The sequence below is a fragment of the Columba livia genome, chromosome 10 (genome assembly GCF_036013475.1).
Source record: "Columba livia isolate bColLiv1 breed racing homer chromosome 10, bColLiv1.pat.W.v2, whole genome shotgun sequence".
Lineage (NCBI taxonomy): Eukaryota > Metazoa > Chordata > Aves > Columbiformes > Columbidae > Columba > Columba livia.
Window position 1 is genome coordinate 10,725,854 of NC_088611.1, and position 15,960 is coordinate 10,741,813.

The 15,960-nt window shown below is 37.9% G+C and overlaps 1 protein-coding gene across 9 annotated transcripts in view; it reads right to left on the reverse strand.

Moving 5' to 3' along the window:
* Positions 1-15,960, reverse strand: part of LOC102088268 (contactin-4) — a 334,360-nt gene that overhangs the window by 222,821 nt on the left and 95,579 nt on the right. The window contains exon 1 of one of the 9 annotated variants that reach the window (XM_065074572.1): positions 6,796-6,815. The exons of the other annotated variants lie outside the window; for them this stretch is intronic. The gene's annotated coding sequence lies outside the window, so the exon portion shown is untranslated. Of the gene's footprint in view, positions 1-6,795; positions 6,816-15,960 lie in introns of those variants that run through there. 9 annotated transcript variants of the gene reach the window in all.

Here is a 15,960-nt window from a genome sequence, read left to right on the forward strand (position 1 = left end):
CACATCACACAGTAAATGGTTGGAAGATTGCAGACAAAGTAGTCAGGCTATGAATAACTAACAAGAAAGTCTCTAGATAAGCACACAAAATTAATTATGCCATACTCAGAAATAAATAAGAAACACCATCTCTAATGCTAACAAAACAGCTGGTAATAAATAATAACATGTAAAGATTTTAATGCAGTTATTTTGGTAAAATTAAAATCAATGTTCATGCAGCAATAGCTATTAAATAATACTTACTGGGGAAAAGTCTGAGAAGCTTAAAATCCAGTACCTTGTGTGTCAGAAACCAAACCACACAATGAGAAACAGCTGGAGCTCATCATTTATACCATTTTGAGGTCTTAAGGAAAAAGGTTGCCAAAAAAATACCACGCACAGATCTTCGGGGCAAATTGATCTCATAAAAAAAGGATTAGTGCGTGTGAGGGTAATCAAATGCTTCATGTTGGATTACAATTCCACTTAATAAATCAAGCTACTTCTACTCATGAAAAGGTTCGTTTGATTCACCAATGCCATTCTGCTCTATACTCATTTGATTAGCTACACTAAAAATAAATCCCACACAGCAGAACCAAAAAATAAATGATTTGCCTTCTCAAATAAATGCCACCACAAGTCGTAACAACCCAACTGTGTATGCTGCTGCACCAGCCCCACGTCTCTGAAGAGCTTGGGAAAATTCCAGCTCAGCCAAGTTGTTTCTCATTACACACACTGAAGTTTAAACTTTTTATACCTGTATCCACTTCCCTGGCCCAATCCTTGCTTCAACCTCCACCAAGCACCAGCTCAGAGAGCACCTGTGTACATGGCAGAATAAGGGATGAGAGGAGATACAGCAGAACAAAAGATCTTCCAAATTTGGCTCAAAAGGATAAGTAGAGAGGATTACAATCTTAAAACCACCACCAAAGGATTATTTCCTATAATTTTCTATGTTCACTGCCTGATGTGGTAAGGTTGGATGAATTCAATACCATGCTCTCTACTCAAGCAATGCAATTTGAAGAATGCTGCAAGAGAGATACGGTTTCGCAGTTTGGCGATGTTGTTGCCATCCTTGCCTGGAGAATGGGCACATTCCCTCCTCAGTGCCAAGCCTACTATTACTTCAATATAATTAGGGACCCCTATGTTCTCAGTGTAATTCTTCCTTACAAGAGATGTCAGCGACCTGCTCCTGTTATTTTTTTCAGGACAACAACTGTGGGTTACAACATGACTTTATGGTGAAAAGGATAGGCAAAAATGATAATCTACTTTCTTTTTGAAAAAGAAAAATAAGTGTATGTTCTGACAATGGGCTGCACTCCTCTGAAAGCTGAACCCAGTCTTTGCTGTGAATCACAGTAGTTTACTATTTTTCTTTGACCTTTTTCTCATTATGCAACTTGATTAGCTATCTGAGCCAATTGCTTTCATATGAGAATAAAATCAGCTACTTAAAAAGAGATGAAAATGATCAAAGTAGTATTTCATACTCTCAAAACAGTCATGTTTTAGAAAAGAAGTGCCACCAGTCTGACATCACTGAGAAGTAAACACCTTTCAATGCAGCAGCAAAGGACGAGTGCTCCCCTCCACCAACATTTTCCCTCTGAAAAGGCTTTTTAGTGGGATAATGTATCTGAGAGACACCAAATGCTCGACTGAATCACTTCTGAGTAGCTGCAGGATTCAATGCGGCTCAGCCATGCAAGAGGTGGGCAAAGGAAGGAGCTCAAATTGCAGCATACAAAAGTGGTTTTAATCACAGATGCAAATTTAAAGAAATGAAGCAATAATCTGCTTAAGACATATTCACAAGCACGCTGAGTAAGCATGATGCCAATGGGATGCCACGGGTACAGGCACTTGGAGCAAAGCAGACGAACACCCTTGCACAGGAGAATGGCAACATTCAAACTTCCCTGAGAAACTCTGCACAAATGGCTTTTTTTTTTCTCTCTACGTTCAGACTCTATGACACTGAGTCACAGGCCCAGATACATACACTGAAAACTCCATGCATCTATTATCTCTATTTATTACATAAAACCACAATGATGCTTTAACAGTCTCTTTCAGTGCACTTCCATTAGCAAAACATTGGCATGACTTCCTCTCCCACTCCCCCAATGACAATTATAAAATATACCCCCTAACTACTTCTGTTTTTTAAAAGTACATTTTCCTAATATTTAATTTATAAATCATTTCCCACATGTATTAGTAATAAATGTTTAAAGGCGGCAGACAGGAATACAACAGGAAAGCATAATGCTTGCTGTTTACTAGGAGGCCTCATTAAAAAGGCATCAAGACCAAGGAAAATAAAAACAACCTTGTGAACCTTTGTAATTGGTCTCAAGAGTAATGTAACAGTGAGGACATCAATGCAGAAATGTCCCAGCCCAGTCTGGTGCCAGATTAGAAAGAAATCCAGTTCACTATCCTTTTACACTCCTCAGTTCTTACACTTTTTTTAAATTAAAACACAAATATAAAAAAATATTAAAAGTTTTTGTAACATCTCTATAGATCAGGTAATTTATCAGGTTTGTGTGGGTTGGTTTGTTTGTTTTGGTTTTGTTTTGTTGTTGGTTTGTTTTCTTTTAATCATATCTCCTATCGACACTTTTTCTCTTTATTTTAATAATTATAATGGATAATCTTGTTATTTTAATTGCTATATGTAGAATGCATTGGGCAAAGAACTGTTATGTTACAGACATTTTTAGCAAAAGAAAGTGTTAATCTACCTCTGAAATGAACAGTTAATTTGACTAGCCTTCTCTGCCAGCTAGCTTCCAGTTAGACCCAGATGCCACTTGCAAAGCTTGATTTTTAAACTCAACACAGCATTCCATCTACTACCAAGCAGACTTCAAAATTCATATTTAAAGCAAACAGGTCCCAGAGGCTCATTTCAGATACTTCTGGGCTTCCCAGAAGATCCATGAAAGTTGATTAAAGTAAAAATTGCATTTCATTTTCCTGTTTTGTTTGCATTTAAATGGAGAAACTTGCAGCTGGATAATAGCCATTTTTTTCATTATGTACTTCCATTCACAGGAATAAGCATTCTGTCATCTTTTCCACAACCTCAAGTATATACTTCTCACTGTTTCTCCAAACACTGACTTTCCCTCTCTAAAACTGCACTGCAAAAACCGTAGTAAGACTTTCCTAAGAGGCTTAATTCGTAGGATTCAAAAGCCATCAAAGCACAACTATTTGTAATGTTTTCACTTGGAGATGCAGTGCAATGTGTGATAATTTTCATTGCAAAAAGTAATTATGTTTCAGCCATCTAAGCTTATGGGCCTGTATTTGCAGGCTAGCTGGTTCTCTCCAAATCCAGGGAACTCACCAGGACATGGGCACTGGCTGCTATCACCCACAGGGTGCAGGTACACTGAGGAACCCCACGGGGCCGGCTCAGAGATCAGCAAAACAGCAAGAGAAACCACACTGCTGAACTCCCAACATCAGGATATTCCAGGGGTGCTCAATAGGAGCCCCCACAAAACACAAAGCCATACACCAATCCCCTCTATGAAAAATGCCTTTTAGAGCAAACATGTATGTATATGCACTAAAGCAAACTTCCCCTTCAGTGCTTTTTGGGGGAGTGATGCCTGCACACCACTCCCATGCACCATTCCCTGGAGCTGACCCCCATCGAGGAGAGCTTGTCCCAGGGTGAGCAGCACCCACTCCCCCTCCTCATTGCCTTCACCCCAGGCTCCCAAATGCAGTTACAAAATATTTCAGATACCAGATTTTACATGGAAGTTGCAAAAGTATTATTCAGCCAAACAGGAGATCCAATAAAGTTAAAACACAACATGAAAAATCACCACCCTTTACTCAATTGCAATAGAGATTGATTAAATGAGTCTTTGCACTGCTACTACTGAGCTCCTCCATTCCACACAAAGAGAGCGGGCACTGCTGGGGACTCCTGTGTTCAGGGCAACTCCCAAGATCTGGTTTTGCCTCATTTTTTCCAGCAAGCTGTGATGAGCAGCTCCAAGGGTCAACTAAGGCCAGGCTTCCATGATCTGTAAAAAAGCTTTCAGGGCACATACATCAAAGGCATAATTACCATCTGAGCCTAGCTAGGCTAAGTAAAAATATTAGGCATGACAGCACAGATACCTATGCAACACATGTCCTTACCCAGGGACACAGCAGCTCTGAGCCCACAACAAAGTCAACACCATGGTGACTTGACTTCGGTAGACATCAAGCCATCTCTGCTAATGCAAGCTTGGGTACAGCCATCTGCCATGTGATGGCATCTTCAAACATGGTGTAGATGACCTCAGAGCCGGACCAGTTATGTATGTGTGGAAGGCTGGAAATCACATTAGCCTTTACCAGACCCTTACAGTCCTCAAGGGGATCCCTTTCAAGACAATAGAGATGGCAGATGGCGGCCGGGCACCATACATGCCTAGCCCTAGAAAAGCCATAGAACTGCAAAACTCCAAGCTACACACAGTACAGGCCTCAGCAGCCATGGGTGTGGGGGTTCTTCTGCCCATGGCATTACAGCCCAGCAGCTGCCACAGGATGCCAGAGGTATCTGAGCATCTCTTACATTCACAGCTCTTCCGAGGAGGAAAAAAAAAAAAAAAAATCAAACCCCTAAAAACACTGATGAGAAAAAGACATCCAAATTTATTTTCATCCATTTAAACGCCTATAAGCTTTAGTGTTATTTATTGACAGATCAGTCTGCTGTGAGATAACGCTTTGCAAAAGGCTTGCTGACACACGCTTTGGTGCACGTTCACAGGGCGCTCCCGCAGAGCTGCACACAGCCCTGAATAGGCTTAAAATGCATTTTAACAACCTTTCAGTACATTTCTGGTCGTTTTTGCCACACTATTTTTTGTGTGCATTATAGCTTCCAAGATTAAGAAATATATCTTTAATCTCCACCCTTATCTTTCTCCTTCAGCACAAAAGGACTTTTCCAATTTCTTGCATGAGAGACTCCATCTTTGGCAAGTGACCAGACCATGGCGGCTGCCTGTGGCAGCTGTCCCAGGACAGGAGAGTGGGGATGGGTCCTACCAGGGCTGCTGCTTGCAGAGCATCACCAATCCGAACCGCTGCAACACCAGCCTGCAAGCTGCCTCTGTTGCAGGCATCAGCTCCTCCTTTCCATCTCCCTGTGCCTCCTTGCTCTGTTTTGCACAGATCTATGCTAGCATTGCCACAATGGACATAATGAAAATAGTTTGAACTCATCAGAAAAATAATTCTCAATGGTCTTTGTCACATTAACTTGGGTAATGTGCTGCACACAAGCACAGCTCACCTGGAAGGACTGTGTAATTAATGCACTCCCTCTTGCCACTGGCCAGAGATGAAGTGTCATGATTACTTTCACATGTTAAGCATTATCAGAGCACGATTGTGCAGTTAATAATAAAGGAAAAGCTATTTCCCATACCAAATGAAACAAACTCTGCTGACTCTCTTCCTCTGCTTCCTCCAGTAACACCTCTGGCACAAAGAGCATCCACCACTCAGCCAAAAGTCAGGGGTTCCCTGTGGCTCCCCGCAAACACCACATTCCCACCGCAGCCCCTGGTCCAGGCTTCCCTGAGAGTTTTAAAGAAGTAGCTTTAAAAATACACTAATGATCCCAAATAAGAAATGGGGATTAGGAAACTATAACAGATAAGGTCATCACACAAGTCTAGTCCTCACAAATGCTTCCCTAAACCAAGTTATTAAATCTGCTGATACAGGAGTATATTTAGCTTAATAGAAACATGCAAGAGATATGGTTATTAATAACTTCCTATAGGAAATTTGTGTTTTGCATATATATCATACACAAAGTTCAGATAAAATCTACAACAAAAAGGAGCAAGAAAGTTAAAGGAAGATTTCCAAATCACCTACTAAACTCTTTGCCACTAAAAAAAAAAAACAACAAAACAAACAACAACTGAGGTAGGATCTTACATACTGATCTACTGATCTGAATTTGTGTAGGCTAATTAATTGTCTGTAACCAGTGCTGTCGGCACTCTGGTGCTGATGAACTGCTCTTTACCAACCCTGCCTGGACTGTCTGCATCAACAGATGGGAACAAAACGGCTTCTCTAAATCAGAAATGAGTGACAGCAACTAGATTATTTCTCAGTCCTATGAAACCAATCTCAGGTAAAATTCACATCAGAATGTCATTAGGATTTCTCCCTGAAATATTCCTTTACATAAATTTTGTAGTAAAATGTTTATTAAAAACCTCAGTACAAAAAGAGACCTAATCAGTTCCTTAATATCCTTTCCTAATTTGCTTATAAGTTAAATCATATTCCAAAAAATAGCTGATATATTGCAAGAGACTCCTTATTTTAATAACTTATCTTCAGATATGGATAAGAGTATTGCTAAAATACTAGAAATGTTAAAATGAAATTTCAAAATTAGAAAGTGCTGAAGTATTTCAATTTTCCATTACATGCACTTAAATTTTGCAAGACGAATTCAATTAATCAGTTATTGCACTCAACTTTAAAACTGTCTTTCTCAGATATAATCTGTCTTTGGCAAAGTTTTTAAAAGAACCTTTAGGACTACACCAAACACAAATTCACTTAAGAGACAAGAAAATAATTTTTTTTAGGCAGACCAGTTAAATCAGAGGACAATACTAGGGTCCCCCTAGCACCACTTTTTGTACAGCTTCAAGAAAATTAACACCAGACTTAAGTAGTACTGCAGCATTAAACTTGAGAGCTACATTATTTAGGAAGGAAAATTTTACTTACAATACCAGATGCCTTTGTATTGCATAAATGCTACGTTTCATCCATTTTAGCTTAATTTCAAGCCTCTACAGATTTTTTCTTTTCTTCTAACCAAGACAAGCAGCGAAAGCCTTTCCTTTTCAAGCGTCCTCTTTGAGCTGCTGCTCTCCCCCTCCAGTAATGCTTCACAAATGGAACAGCTTCAACATCTCCACCAGTCCAAACCCCCGAGAAATCCGTGTGTATTCATGTCTTTGAAATTATTTCAGAGGGAAAAAAAAAAAGGCACTTCCTTACTTTGTGTTATATTTCAGAAAGTTTAAATGGTCTAATATCCTATTCCTTTTCAATGTACCACAAAGTGCTAAATGGTAAGAATTACATTACTGCCACTGCTTAGATCCCAGCTGATAAGGTGAGCCTTTTACATTTATACTGACTTCTGAAAAAGCTGTTGCTATACTGGTCTAGTAATTAATAATTCATGGAGCCAAATTGCAGCTCTAGAAGGATACAGCCATTTTTACTAGTTCTTTCATATTCCTGTGATTTATGTATGACTAAGTAGGAGACTTAGCACAGGAAAAAATTAAAACTTAACACTTCAGGTTTAAAATTAATTCCATACTCAGAAAGGATAGATGAAGCAGGATACAACAATGCTTCTTTCGAGACAAGCACATGTACAATATTTCTCAATGTACATTAATTTTATCACATAAAAATAGCTTTGCAGCTAGTAAAATTATAGATATTTAAACCCAGAAATATTTATCACTAATGGGACTTTTAGTGCCATGGGAATGCAACACAACACATTAATTTTTGTAATATCTTCACAATAGTCCTCCTTTCATGTTGTCCTTGATGAATGGACTCATTTTTCTGTCCCCTTTATCTATCCCCTCATTGTTTAAGACACTTTTTTAATTGATCCATGTACAGAACAAGATCCACCTAAAGACAAGCACCCATAAATGAATCAATTTTGTTATTTTATTTCTTCCAGAAAGCAGAAATGATGATTTGTAAAAGGATCTCTTTCTCAGTCTACCAAGCATACTTTATGTGACATTTTCAAAAGCGCCTAAAACTGTTCTAGAGGATAAGGACACGGGCCATGACAAAAACAAGACAAAAAAGAGTAGTCATCTAAAGGTATGGGTATACACTGGGGCTTTCAGAAATTCTTAGTCCAATATGGCTTTTCACTAACTTTCTGTTTTCCAATATTTCAGTCTGAGACACCAGCACTGAAGAAATGCTGTCTTGGACCTTGGGAGGGCAAGGAGACCTTTGTTAGCAGATGTACCAGTCTCACACTGAAAGTGCCCAAAGCATCATCTGCTTAGAATAACCAGCCTGATCTCTCTCAAATCAGTATTTCAGTATTGCAAAACAGGAAATTTTAAACCTTCTTTTTAAGCTTGCATTATCATTACCAATTAAAAGGTTAATTACTGTCATTTAATGATTTGAGAAACTACTGCCTCTACACAGCTACTACAGACTCTGGAAGCATACACGTTAAAGAGATGGTCACAAAGGTCAGTACACTGTCTCCTGTCCTTGGGTTCACTTTTTTATCCTCCTCCACACACGTGGTCTCTGGTTATTTGCTGTTTTATCTCAGTAGATGCAGATACACAACATGAGGACTGTTCTGCTGTTATTATGACACAAGTGAACATTGAACTTAAAAAGCTGAAGTTGCCTCCTCCGTTATGGCTGAGCTGCTGAAAGCCTGCAAGAAATGCCTCTTTATTAAAGAGTTTAAAGCCAGATAACAGCCATTAAGGTTTCTGATTAGCACGTGTTTTAGAGCTGCAAACTATTCTTGAACAATGATACACCTTAAATGGAAACCACATTTCTTGGAAGTCACCTTGTGTAAGAGATTCAATTGAAGTCCAACATTTGGCAGCTCTATGAGAAAACATGTAATTTCTAAACAATTGTTCATGTAGGCTGCTGAAATCCTGGCTATTTACTCAGCCTTCAACTTGCTATCACAAATAAAAATCTCAGAAAACCTAATTAATGTAGCTACACTGTTTAATCTTTTTAAGAACAACAACAACAAAAAAAATCAGTGCCAAGAAGAAAGAAACATCTTGCTTTGGTTTTTGGGAAAATATGTAAGGGCAAAATTTTCATAACTGTTGAAATAATTAGTTCTTAAATTGAGGTTTAGCTTCCTACAAGCTTAAGTTTCTCAGAAAATTGCTAATTCCTTATCATACACTATAATCTAACAGTTTTACATTGCCACTATCTACTTATATCTCATTTTGAGCTCAAATATCTAGTGATATGAAGTTACTTAAGCAGAGAATACAGAATTTGAGCTGCCCATGTCTGGCTATGTTGCACAGAGGTATTTACATCCACAAGGATATTCCAATGCAACCAGCAGCAAAACAAGCTAAAATGTACTGCTACAGATTGTTTCCCTGGAAAATAAAATGATCCAAAGTGCCCCAAAACGAATCCTTCACCAACCTTTCAAGAAACTAAAAGTGTCCACCACAGACAATTGCTGGATGTGTTAACTCTAATCTTAATTTTCTGCTTCACACTAACGATGAGAACACAAGACAGTTGTTGTGTCTGTACATCCCCTCCAAGGCTGGCTAATGACTGCTGCTAGACTGATTTATATTTTTACATTTGTCCTAGATAATACTTTCTTCTTCTTTTTCAGAGTGGATGGTAAGATACTGCAATGAGTTGCTCATAGAGGTTGTGGAGTCCTTGGAGATACTCAACACTCAAATGAAAAAGTCCCCAAACAACCTGACTTAACTTTACCTTCTTGGAACAGGAGGCTGGAGTAAATGACCTCCAGATTCCCTCCAACCCACATTATTCTCTGATTTTTATAGCAAAATAGACATAAAAGCTGCCCAAGTGTCAGAACTGGCAATGAGCAGAATAAAAACTGCATGTACACAGGCACACTTCTGTATTTAAAAAGCCAAAAAAAAAAAACCAAAAACCAACCAACAACAACAAAAAACAAACAAACAAACAAAAACCAACAACAAAAAAACCCACAAACCCCAACCAACCAACAAACCCCCACAAGACACTGAGACTTATTATAAGTAGCTCATTCAAAGAGCTCCAGTTATTATATCTATTATTTTGAGATAAAATAATTTGATTTGTTACTAAGACTAAAAGATATATTTAAAAGGAAAATTGTTCGTTGACACTAACAGGAGTCAATGATGTCCAGTATATAGAAATATTCAACACCCTGGGACACTTGATCAAACTTGAAATCCTGACATTGTATTTGGCCAATAAGTGACTGATCCAACCATGCTGAAGAACGATTATAGAGAGGTGGTGGGTTAGTGTTAATTTATCAAAACTCAGTTTTAAAATCAGTTCCGTTTATTTTAATTCCTAAGGAATCAGAAACCTTGGTTTTGTCTCCTGGAAAGGCTCAAAGTGCAATATAATTGGAGAGTCATTGTGGCTAATAGAGAAAAATAGCAGGAGGTACCTCAGAGAGGTATTACTTAATTTTGTAAAGCAGAAACATCACAGAAAAACCTCTTATGAGAAATAGTGACCTTAGCCTCAAAGAATCTAATTCAAGGTGAATTTAGATGCAGAATTTTATCAAGGACTATTTCTTTTCACTAACAATTTTGTTTAAGGCTTGTTTTCTTTTTCTACAGATTTAATAACATCCACTCCTGAACATGAGCTGTATCTTGCATGTGCAGAGGGCAGTCTTGCTTCTCAGTTCACACATACCAATAATTAGAAGCGTTGCAACTGTACTTAGCTCCACTTTCTGGGATGAAAGATGCAGATATCTGTTTTAAAAGGCTCTGACAAGCATTCAATTTTATCAGCCTGTACAAATACCCTGCAACTTGTACTGTGCTAAATTTCTTAATCCACAATTCACCTGAAAGTACACACTCCCAGTATTATTTCTAGGCTGGACAGAAGATTCTGTGTACACCATAAACATTTCAATAGTTGAGACCACTTTTTCCAAAGCCATTTAAGGCCACGATGAGCTTCCAAGGAGCACCTGAGCAGCCCAACAATCACTGACAGCACCCTATGCCATAATGAAGCACCTCTGCACATCTCTGCTGTTATCTATCTATATATTTACATTTATCCCAAAGTCCTAAAAGCCAATATTAGAAATGAATTAGGCTCTCAGCGTGAAAATGTACATCCTAAATATACATATACAAGCTACGTAAGCTAGTGACCTAAAATAAACTAGTTAGCTTAAAGGTATTGCCATCAATTACACTACCACAATTGCAGCTTAAAATGTTATTAGAAGCTTCTGGAAATAGAGCTTTGTAGTTTCTGGAAGTATTAGAACAACTTTCTGATTATTTTAATAAGAATAATTATTTAAGCTTCCTTACATTATCGAAAATCCTACTTTTGTCTCTTCATTGGCTAAATAAATCAGCACAGGAAACAAGGGCAATAATATTAATTTTCAGCTAGAGGGTGAAATAAAAGTTAATGGAGAACACAGAAAAATATCAGACTTACATTGGTTTTGGGAATCTGACCTGTGTTTTACAATTAAACATGGGTTTTGTCTTTTCCTTCAGTTTTAAACTGCCACCATCGCTTTCTAGCTGTGAAACCATCATCATGCAGACAAAACTGGGAGAAGACAGAAGGAAACCCGTATGGCCCATTAACCTCTATACACACGGAGTTTATACAAGTGCACAACAGGAGTAAATTACCACCATCTCTGATATCCTCGTACCCACATGTTCTCATAACACTGGGAAAATTGTTTTCCACCACAAAGGTGAAGGACTGAGTCCACACAGGACGAGGTGAGCACACGCATGGGTGCAGAGAATCAAGTGTGCCATCTTGTAACTAAACATATTTTAAATTAATCTAACACATTCATTGTGTTGGAAATGCCAAAGAATGTTTGGAATAAGTGTCCATCATAACTTTCCACAGATGCACAATTTAAATTTGACAGTAAAATAATAAAGAAAATCTCAAACTCAAACTTTACCTATTTTAGACTAAGAATGTGCAAGGGGCACATCTGCTAAAGGTCTGGGGTAGGTCAGAGGTATGGCTGTACTGTTTTATCTTTTCCTAAAATCAGATTTTTTTTCATGGCTAAAAATTGTTTAAAATTGCTGCTAACTGCTGCACCTTTTTTTTTTTTTGTACAAGTCTAAAAAGTGGACTACAGTAACATCTCCAGTATTAACTCTCAAAATCTAGGTATAGCTGTCTGTCAGCTGACCCTAATATTGCTAAGAGAACATTAGGCAGACTGGCAAAAAGCCACATCCAGTTTGAAACATGTACTGAAAATTTCCTCTGTCAGATGAATCTTTAATCTATTTATAATCTGTTTCCTCTAAACAGCACTCCATGTTTTACCTTGTATCATTTTCCACATAAATACCATGCCACAGAGCTAAAACACATGTCCAAATAGAAAAGTGGATATTTATTTATTAAAACAAAATGTTTAAGATATTGACCTTGTTGTAATTCAATCTATAGTCACTATTACCAGAACAACTCAAAAGCAATTCCTGTCATCTTCCTCGCTGCAGTGTTTTGGAAACTAGGGTCCCTGCATACAACTAAGCAATTCTTTCCTTATTGCCTACCTTTGAATTAGAAAACTAAAATACTGACAAAAGTCAAAGTCTTCTGACACTTCTTTCCAGGAGAAAGTGTCTGCAACCCATATTGCTGTGAAGTTTATCTAGATAATTACCATGATCTTCTGTAAATCCTTCATACACAAAGAATTCATCCAAACCTCTATAAACCAGCCTCCTCTTCCTTTCCTGAGTCACATTTCCCCTTTCACTGCAAGAAACAGGGAACCTAGAGTGTCAGGTAGAGAGATTTCAGGTTATTGTCTAGAACCATCTAGAATGAGATGAAGCTTTTAAGCCACTGATAGAAGAAAAAAAATGGTGTTGTGGATGCAAATGTTGGGGCTACTCCCACTCACATACCTTGCAATTCACTAGGAGAGCAGACATGCAGAATTTAGTTTTCCTTACATATACCTTCATCGTGTCTGTATAGAACAGAAATAAATTAGCAACAAACAAGTCAGCAGCTACAGAGAACCTTTCAATAGCTATTTTACTCATGTATTACAATACACACCATGCTTATTTTCTTTCAGAAGCTACAGAAACTAACGAACAAAATACATGCTGAGGTTTCATGATGATTATGACCTGCTATATGTGTCTGATTATGCACCATTCACAGCAGCCAGTCAAGCTTCTTATACTGCATGCTGATCCTGCAAAGAGGTGTGGTTTTAGGTCTCATCTCTCTGAGCTAACACATGATGGTAGCTGGCTTCTAGAGTTGAATTCTGAGTTGTTGGTACCACTGATAAGCCTTACCTGAGGCCAGAAACCACCAGTCCACAGCACTGCATTGAATCACAGCAGACAGTCCCTGATCAAGAGCTTTGGATGTAAATGAAGAGAAGTAAGGAAAAAAGTCCAGCTGTAACAATCCGTACGACATGCATTGCATGTTCATAGAATAGTTTGGGTTGGAAGGGACCTTTAAAGATATCTAGTCCAACCCCCCTACCATGAGCAATAACATCTTCAACCAGATCAGGTTGCTCAGAGCCCTGTCCAGCCTGGCCCTCCAAGGATGGGCATCAACCACCTCTCTGGGCAACCTATGCCAGCGTTTTACCACCCTTATTGTAAAAAATTTCTTCCTCATGTCTAGAATGTTAAAAAGGGCATCTTGTCAACAGCTATTCATGTACTTTTCACTCATTAGATGAAGTTTTCATCTCAACCCTAATCCCAAAAATCAATTTTCCTACATGAAAAGATGTTTTCATTTGATGCAATTCATGTGCATGCTGAACTAACATAACCCTAATCCTTCTTTCTCTTACAAAACCCTCAGACAAGGAGTCAGCATGAGCAGCAAGGACAGCAGTCTGACCTTTTGCAGACACACACAAACCATTCAAGGAGGAAAACCATGTGAGGAAGTCCATGACATGGAGACAGAGCATGACTGGGACAGGCAGACACTGCTCAGCATCCCATTAGTGCCCTCTGCATTATGGCACAACCTGGTATTTATGTCCCTGATGCTGAGATAGCAAGGTACCCAATCCATTTGGTGCCTCTCAGATAACAGGGCTATCAGGAGGAAATCTTTATCTGCTTCATGTAACACCGCTGGATAGAGTATATCTGGAATTCAAGCATTACGATGGTACTTTTACTATTTTAGTTACACCAGCGATGCACCAGCCCTTCTATCTGCATCTCACACAGATGAAACACAGAAGGAAGGCAGCAGCTTTGTAGGACAATGCCAGAGTAAGACATCTCACCACACTTAAAACAGAAAGAAAAAGTAGCAGACCTGGCAACAAAACCGTATACAGCCCCACTGCAACAGGAAAATAGAAATACTTGAGAGGGTTGTTTTTTTTTTAATTGTAAATACTTGAAATACTTATGTCAGAGACAACACGATGCTGTATCATTCCCTTTGCACCTGTGATAATTATGCCTGACTGATATAGTAATTATTTTTTTATGATGCTGCTAAAACACTACATTTTACCATGCTTATTTTAAGCAAGAAAAAAAAAAAATAATTTTCTGTCTTATGGTTGACAAAAATACACTCTCCTAGAAAAAAATTCTCTATGTTGCTCAGATTCACCAAGTTGCAAACCAGTCCTTCCACTCTTCAGGAGTCAGATACCAACAAAGAACAGAGAAAAGAACAGAGACCTTTAGTTTGTTTTATTCCAGACTTCAAGAATACCCTTTTCTTGATGTTCCTAATATTTCATCATTGCTACTGATATGTGGATGTTTCTTTAATACCTTTCTTTTTGTAGGTCATATTCTCATTACATTTAGAGATGTTCCCTAAAAGGTACTGAATAAGAGCATATTACTGTTAACACAGTTATTCAGATGTTTTGAGATCAATGTTGTGTGACCCATAAACAGGCTGCAGAGAAGATTTGCAATGTACTGAGAGAGGAAAATTCCAGCTACATAGCATGAACTGATCCTCTTCAACAGAGCTACAAGGTAGATGAACATCTGGAACAAACCCACAGTATTTAATATGTCAAAGAAATCCAGTTACATAAAAGAGTTTTCTATTTTACAATGTCATCTCATTTCATGACTTCACAGAATTCCGATAACATAAAATTACTAGGAAAACTGTGTCAAAAACTACTAAAATGAAAAACCAAGTCAAGAGAAAGTCCTGCTGCCAGCAGTGTTAGTTTTGATTTAGAGTAGTTTCTCTGTTTGGAAGGATCAGCTGCTGTTCCTGGAGCTTCCAGTTCACTCCTCAACAGATAACAAGATTGCCATTAAAAATGTATCAGGCAGTAGAACAATCCTAATTACACCCTTTCTGTCACCTTCCTTCAATTTAATATCTTTTAAAGATTATAAAGTTTAGGGCAGTAAGGACTGTAAGGTCTAAACTTCCATCAGTTGTGTCAGTTTGAGACAACATGCTTCTCTGAAGGAGACACAAGGGCAGCAGGCAGTACTATTTAAATATGAAAAGAAACTAAAAGAAAAACTGATTTACTTCTTACTTTGATATTCTTATGGAGACATACAAATAGATCTCAATTTTTATAGCCTCTAAGGGCAACGCATCATGAAATTTAGTCTTTCAAACTAAATTTAAATGCATTCTTAAATTATAGAAAAAAGGCTTTTGTTCCCATAAGATGGCAATCAAAAACAGGCACACTAAATAATGTGGCTGTTATGAGTCTAGGCAATTTTATTTTCAATACAAAAGAATCCTTTTTATGCAAAAACTTTGATTAATTATTTTGCATCAGGAAGTATGAATCCATTTTAATTGTAGCAAAAAAAAAATCATTATTGATCAAAATGTCATTTAAAATAAGACATTACAGAACTGAAAGATCATTTCTGCTCTTTCCAAATTGAGCATACAAAACTAAAATTTAAACTGTAAGTAAAATGCCATATATTGCATTGGAATGAATTTCCAATAATAGTAACTACTTTGTATTGGTACAAACAAACTTTGTCTTAATTAGATTGACCTTTAAAAGGCTTCTCAGGCATTTGAGAAATGTAAATACTTAAAAGTATGATTCATTCACATTCTTGTTTG